Source organism: Leptonychotes weddellii, chromosome 9 (genome assembly GCF_054177405.1).
Source record: "Leptonychotes weddellii isolate Sample4059 chromosome 9, ASM5417740v2, whole genome shotgun sequence".
Classification (NCBI taxonomy): Eukaryota; Metazoa; Chordata; class Mammalia; order Carnivora; family Phocidae; genus Leptonychotes; species Leptonychotes weddellii.
In genome coordinates, this window is record NC_138377.1 from 96,666,342 (window position 1) to 96,673,694 (window position 7,353).

General features: G+C 44.1%; 1 protein-coding gene across 1 annotated transcript in view; it reads left to right on the plus strand.

The window, feature by feature from the left end:
• The first annotated feature begins 4,886 nt into the window (after window positions 1-4,886).
• NOX5 (NADPH oxidase 5) overlaps window positions 4,887-7,353 on the plus strand; it is an 86,543-nt gene continuing 84,076 nt past the window's right edge. The window contains 1 exon segment of the mRNA XM_081831331.1: window positions 4,887-5,112. The gene's annotated coding sequence lies outside the window, so the exon portion shown is untranslated.

Consider the following 7,353-nt stretch of genomic DNA (forward strand, 5'->3'; position numbering starts at 1 on the left):
AAAGCACGCACAAGCAGGCAGGGTGGAGGGGCTGAGGGAGAGAGAATCTTAAGCAGGCTCCACATCCAGTACAGAGCCCAATGTGGGGCTCAATCTCACGACCGAGATCATGACCTGAGCTGAAATCAAGAATTGGACATTTAACTGACTAAACCACCCAGGAGCCCCTTAAGTCATTATACTATTGATGGGTATGGAAATTGGTGCATTCTATTTGACAGCAATTTCACAATTAGGAATTTATTGTCTGGAATTACTTGCAGAGGTATATAGAGAAAAGAGCAGATGAGACCAGTGCCATTCCTTTCACCTGGGCTTAAATAATGGCATCATAGACACGTAAGAGCTGAGGAGTTTCTTGAGATTGAAATTTGTGCTGGAAGTTGTCTCTGCAGCTGAGTAACTTAGTTCCTTTCAGGAATCTGTAGAAGCCTACAGAAAAAATCCCAACTTTTCAATTTCCTTTGAACTCAAACATGCATTTATTGAGCAACCAATGAATGCAAGACTTTGGCTAGGCTAGGGAGCGTGCAATGCAGGGATAACTTAGATCTGCTTCTCTGACCTCAAAGACTTTGGTCTAGAGAAGACTGACTTGTAAAAATAAAACACAGTAATTAAATGAAAAAACAGCTGTAATATAGCTTGTGGAAATATGGGATAGGGAAAATACGATCTATTCTAATTGGAGAGGTGAGGAGGGGGTGGCTTCCTAGCAGATGTGGCATTTGGGCCTTGAAACACAAGTGGATTTTGATAGTCTGGGACGTTCAGAGGAAGGACAGGTTGGTATCTCTTCCTTTAGGTTGGAAGAGCATGAACTGTTATGTTAGTCTTTATTGAGCACCAACAAGGTGCTATGTGAAATGGAGAAGCGTAAGAACCACTATAAAGGGAAGATACAATACATCCCTGAGGAAAAAAATCATATAATATGAAATGATACTGTGTGATTAAATATCAGAACAGTTTACAGAGTCCAGAGGTGAAGCAGAGATACAGGCCAAATACATTTTTTTTTTGGTAGTGAATTAGTCACTTTAAAATGTTTCAGTGAGGGGCGCCTGGGTGGCTCAGTTGGTTGGGCAACTGCCTTCGGCTCAGGTCATGATCCTGGAGTCCCGGGATCGAGTCCCGCATCGGGCTCCCTGCTCAGCGGGGAGTCTGCTTCTCCCTCTGATCCTCCCCCTCTCATGCTCTCTGTCTCCCATTCTCTCTCTCAGATAAATAAATAAAAAATCTTTAAAAAAATAAAAAATAAAAAATAAAAAAATAAAATGTTTCAGTGAAGGGCTCCTGGGTGGCTCAGTCACTTAAGCATCTGACTCTCGGATTTTGGCTCAGGTCATAATCTCAAGGTCGTGAGATTGAGCCTCTCATTGGCCTCCACACTGGACATGGAGCCTACTTAAGATTCTCTCTTTTCCTCTCCTTCCATTCCTCCCTCCCCCTCTAAAAAAATAAAAATATTTCAGTGAAGTCAGTAGGAGAAAGCATGAAGCATAAAATGCATATTACTTTTACTACTACTCCTTTAAGCTTTTAGATTTTGTAAAGTTTTTAATTACATGAGAAATGCATAATATATAATATAATCTTGTTTGAAAAATTCAAGAGATGAGAAAAAATTAGAGTAAAAAGAAAAATTCTCCCTTCAAAATCTCTTTTCCACCCAATCTCATTTCTTTTCCTAGAAGCAAGCACTGCTATCAGCTTGCTGTGTTTTCTTCCAGAATGATTTCTGGAGTATTATAAATATATAACTATGCTATGACTTTACATAAATGGATATGTGCTTTTCCACACTTTAAAAAATACTCAGTACCCTATTTTGGAGATTTTTCTATGTTAGTACATAGATCATAAAGTACACAGAGTTAAAAGTCATTCTTGGTAACTAAATTTCCACAGTAAGGATACACCTTGGCTATTTCACCATGTCCATTTGTTTTTGTTTTGTTTTGTTTAAGTTTATTTAAGTAATCTCTACACCCAATGTGGCGCTTGAACCTATGACCCTGAGACCAAGAGTCACATTTTCTTATGACTGAGCCAGCTAGGTGCCCTTCAACATGTCCATTTGGATAATCCATAAGATGAAAGCCACTAAGGTCTTACCCGATTTATATAAACATACAAAAAAGCAAAAAACAACCCCAACTCTGGGCTTAACCGACAGACATCTTTGAACCTCTCACTTACAGCCCCTCACTCAATTCGGGAGATGTAAGTAATCTCTGCAACCACCAAAACCTGTGAGGGGATTCTGTATGTAAACTGCAATCAGTATTGGGGAAACAAACTATATATCATCCTGAATCCACCTATGGTTGGAATCCACCTGAAACCATCTATGGTTTATGCTCTCCTGTCCTCCAGTTTCCTTGGCTTTTGATATTCAAAGTCAAGCAAGCATGTCCACTAAAAAACACAAACAAAACAAATTAACAAAAACAAAACTTTTCACCTAAGCAGCAGCTCCTATAAAAGTGATTTAGCTTTGGGGCGCCTGGGTGGCTCAGTTGGTTAAGCGACTGCCTTCGGCTCAGGTCATGATCCTGGAGTCCTGGGATCGAGTCCCACATCAGGCTCCCTGCTCAGCAGGGAGTCTGCTTCTCCCTCTGACCCTCCTCCCTCTCATGCTCTCTGTCTCTCATTCTCTCTCTCTCAAATAAATAAATAAAATCTTAAAAAAAAAAAAGTGATTTAGCTTTCAACCCCATCATGAATTGAAAAAAAAATCCAGCCCTTCTTTTGACTTCTCTGTTCAAGACTCTAGCTGTCCTTCCTTGAAGCACATACATTAAGGTGACCACAGATATCTCAATGGTGGAATGAAAGGTAGAGGGACAAGAAGCCCAGAGAGGGTGAGACCTCAGTTAATACTTCAAATATAATCCACTACAATAGAAAGATTTCCCCAAATTAGATATACTTTATGAACACCATTTTAATACTTGCCCAGTATTCTAACAATATTTTAGAATGTTTATTTAGAAACAAACTTTACCATTCTTTTTTTAAAAAATTATATTATAGATCATGATCCATTACAGCTATCTTAGGACATAACCGCCACTGAACTTATATAATTTAGATCATAGTATTTATATTATGTTAAGGCTTTTGTCCCATATTCCAAATGGCTTTCCAAATAGTTGTAAGCATTTGATTCTAGAAGGCTGCTAGAGTGCTGGTAGAGCACACCTAAGACTCCTGCACCAAACTTGAAATGGTTGTCTGTACTAGCTGTCACCATTTCCTGGGCTCTTAGTCATGCCTCAACTCATGTAGTCTGGCTTCTGCCTAAACTACTCCACTGAAACCACTTCTGCCAAGGATCCTGTTGCTGAATGGAAGTTCTTCTCCTGTTTGACTTCTCAGAGGCATGTGACAGCCTTAAACTCCTCCTCTCCCATGAAGCTTCCATTCTTTCCTGCTTTTCCTCTCCCCATTTTCCATCTCCTTTGCTCTTTCTAGCCTGCCAAGGTTTCCAGGGATCTAATGTAGGCCCAAAGGGCTTCACCTCTAAAAGCTCTCCTCAGGCAATCCCACACATCCCCACTTCTAGATGCTGATGCCTCCTATACCTCCCTCTTCATCTCAGCTTTTTCTGGGCCCCACATCCATTCACTCACTGGACAGGCCCCACCAGTAGGATGTCCTAAGCCCATCTCAACAGAACAATGTTGAAACTAAACTTCTTTTCCTCCATCCCCAACTCCCGTATTCCCCATCTCACACCACACACAAGGTGCTCAAGCCAGAAACATGAGCATGATCTCCTTCTCCCTCAGTCCTCACATTCAGACAATTTCCCAGTCTTGTTGATTCTAACTCTAAATGTCTTTCAAATCTGTCCACGGGCCCCATGTGCTCTGTCAGTATGAGTCCAGGTCTCTGTCAATCCGTGCTTGGAATACTGGAACAGTCTTCTAACTTGGCTCCCGGCCTCTTAGACTTGCTTCCTTCCCTCCAATCAGTTCTCGACACAGCAAGGAGAGCTTTCTGAAATGCAAATCTAATGACACCTTTCCCAGCTCTAAACCTTGCAGTATCTCCCCATTACCTCAGAATAAAACCCATGCCCTTTGTTTCCTCAAGTAAAGGTATGGGTGCATATAGATTTTTAAATATTACCCTATAGTAAAACTTATTCTTGGTGGTGTACAGTTCTGTGAATTTTAACACATGTATAGATTCTGAGGCCACAACTACCTGCCGCTCCAAATCACTCCCTCATGCTATCCTTTTACAGCCAGGCTCTCCCCCATCCCTAACCCCAGACAACCACAGATCTATTCGCCATAGCTTGTCTCCACAGTTTGGCTTTAAAAGGGGGGTGGGGGAATCTTTCAAAAAAACAAAACAAACCCAAGCCCCTTAAAGTGGCTTTAATGACTACTTAGCTCTCCTCCCTCACCTCCAACACCTGCCCCCATCGCTGCAATTAGACCCGACTATTTTCGGTTCTCGGGGTGCGTCCAGCTTTCTTCCATCTCGGGAGCCTCCTCCCCGCCCTTCTGAGTTGGGGGACCTCCTCTGGGCTTCACAGTGCCGAGTGCTTCCCCCACTGCAGCACTTCCACGCGGCTGTAACTGCCACGCTACTCGTCTGTGTCTTCCATCAGACAGTTCCTTGCACGCAGGGGCAGTGTTTCAGGCACGGCTACACGCCCAGCCTTCGCGAAGCCGCCGAGTCCCGCCACATGCCAGCCCTCACAGCTCCAGAAGTCGCCCCGGCTTCCGGACGTTCGAAGCCCGGCGCGCCGCGCAGAGCTTCGAATCCCGAGCGAGCATGCGCACCGGGGCGCGGCGGAGCGCTGTCGCCCCGCCTCCTGCGTGCCGCTCCGGAAGGGGCGGGCCTCGGCCGCTCGCGCTCCCCTCCCCCACCCCTCGCTGCGCCTGCGCGCTGGGGACAACCGTTGCAGGGCGCCCACGGCCCTGAGGGGGGACGGTCGTCGTAGACACCCTCTCTTTTCGGCCCTGAGGTACCCGGCCTAGTGGCCCAGGACGTTCCCGTCGCATGGCGGAGTGCTGCGGACGATGCCCATGAAGTTCTTAGTCCTAGTTGCGCTGTTGCTGTGGCCTTCGTCCGTGCCGGCCTATCCGAGTGAGTGATCGACCTGCGGCGGCAGCGACCCAGGGGATACACCTGGGCGAAGTCCCAGGTTCCCGGGCCCGTCGGAGACCCGGTCCTGCACTCCTCCCACACCTCACTGCCCCGGGTCCTAGGCCTCCGTTGCGGAGGTGTGGCCCTCTTCTCCTTGCCTCTTCCTCCGCCGCGACCTGCACGCTGCAGGGGGCGATGCAGGTGGCGGGTCCCAGGCGTGACCCGGGAAGCGCCGGGCTGGGCGCACTGGGCTCGCGGGTGTGACCTCCTCACCTCTGGCGGACACATTCCTTGACGTTAACCTCGTCCCCTTTTGCCAGAGTCTGTGCCTGTGGGATAAGGCAGGGGTCTGCAAACTGCGGCCCGCGGGCCAAGGCGGCCTGTTTTTGCGTGGCTGGCTGGCCAAGAACGGTTTTACGTTTTTAAAGGTGAATATGAAATGTAGTCTCTCCTGACATGTGGAAAAGTATGAAATTCCAATTGCATTGTTGAAAAAGTTTCATTGGAACACAGCCATGCTCGTTCCTTTTTGAATTGCCCATGGCTGCTTTACCGCATTGTAACAGCAGGGTTAAGTAGTTGCCGCAGAGACAGTATGGCCTGCAAAGCCTAAAATACTTACTTCTGGCCCTTTACAGAAAAAGTTTGACCCCCATGGTGAAACATGGAGAGCAAGTGGATTGTGGTGCCTGTCTAGGCCACTTACTGACCCCCTATGCACTCCCACAGTGCATCCCGGTGCGCAGGATTCACAACCGTATTTAAGCAGAATTGAAACTTAACGACTTGTTCCTGTCCCTCCCCAATAGCTGAAAATCACACCTGCCAAGACTACTATATTAACATGTGGAGATGTTGAGGTATTTAAGTGGAGTGTCTGATATCTGATATTCCACATAAGACTGTGAGGCTTGTCCATCTAGTCTAACTAGTTCATTGTAACATTTAGTAATGTTGGGGTTGGTTTAACCAAATAAAGTTTAACAGGTAGGTGTGAAAAAAGTACCAAGGAGCATGCCAGTTATGAAGAGCTATATTTCAGAATTGTCAAAAGGTCTTAGTTAAAAATTAGATTTAAAAAATGAAAATACAACACACCCTAAATCATGACTGGTAGTGAGAAAAATTCTGGATAAAGTGTCCTAGATCACCAAAGTTAGCACTTTAAATACTAGCACTTATGATTGTTAGCTGTTTTAAATAGAGCTCTTTGTAAAATGTTTCTTCTTTGCCATAAAGAAACAGACACCTTGAAGATGATATGTTTCTTGATGTCTGATGGTCATTATTTCTAATATCAGTTATTACATTTTGGTAGCTTTAGATCAGTAAGTCACAACTGACTGACATGTATGGAGACTTTAGTTGAAGTGACATTAATACAGCCATAAAGTACACTCTAGGATTGCTGGATCCTTACTTAACTCAGTGTAAGCTCCTGCCTGACTGCATCATTTTGTGGCCTATTCTTTTTCTTTGTGGCCTCTTCCCTAAGTTTTCTGAAGGCTTGTAGGAAATGAAAAGATACTTTTCAGGAAAAAGAGCCATTTTGTGTTGAATGTATAGATGACAGAAGACATAAGGAAAATATATATAGATCATAGAAGATATCTTGAAAATGTAATTTACTTTTCTACAGAAGGGGGTTAAGGGATATGTAGGGCAATATTAACATGGCTACTTTCTCTCTCTTACTCTTTTTCTCTAAGTAATTTTAATTTTGTTTATGTGTTTTTTGGAATAAGTACACCAAAAGAAACCAGGCTTATCCTTGTGTTTGATTTAAATCAGATTTGTATTCTTTATTTTACAAGGCCACTATTCCAACATTTGTTGGTGAGAGAATCATATAAAAAATGTTGTCATGCCAAAGAAAAGGCACATAGATTTTTTAAAATTTTTATTGTTATGTTAATCATCATACATTACATCATTAGTTTTTAATGTAGTGTTCCATGATTCATTGTTTGTGTGTAACGCCCAGTGCTCCATGCAGAACGTGCCCTCTTTAATACCCATCACCAGGCTAACCCATCCTCCCACCCCCTTCCCCTCTAGAACCCTCAGTTTGTTTTTCAGAGTCCGTCGTCTCTCATGGTTCGTCTTCCCCTCCGATTTCCCCCCCTTCATTCTTCCCCTGCTGCTATCTTCTTCTTTTTTTTTTTTTTAACATATATTGTATTATTTGTTTCAGAGGTACAGATCTGTGATTCAACAGTCTTGCACAATTCACAGCACTCA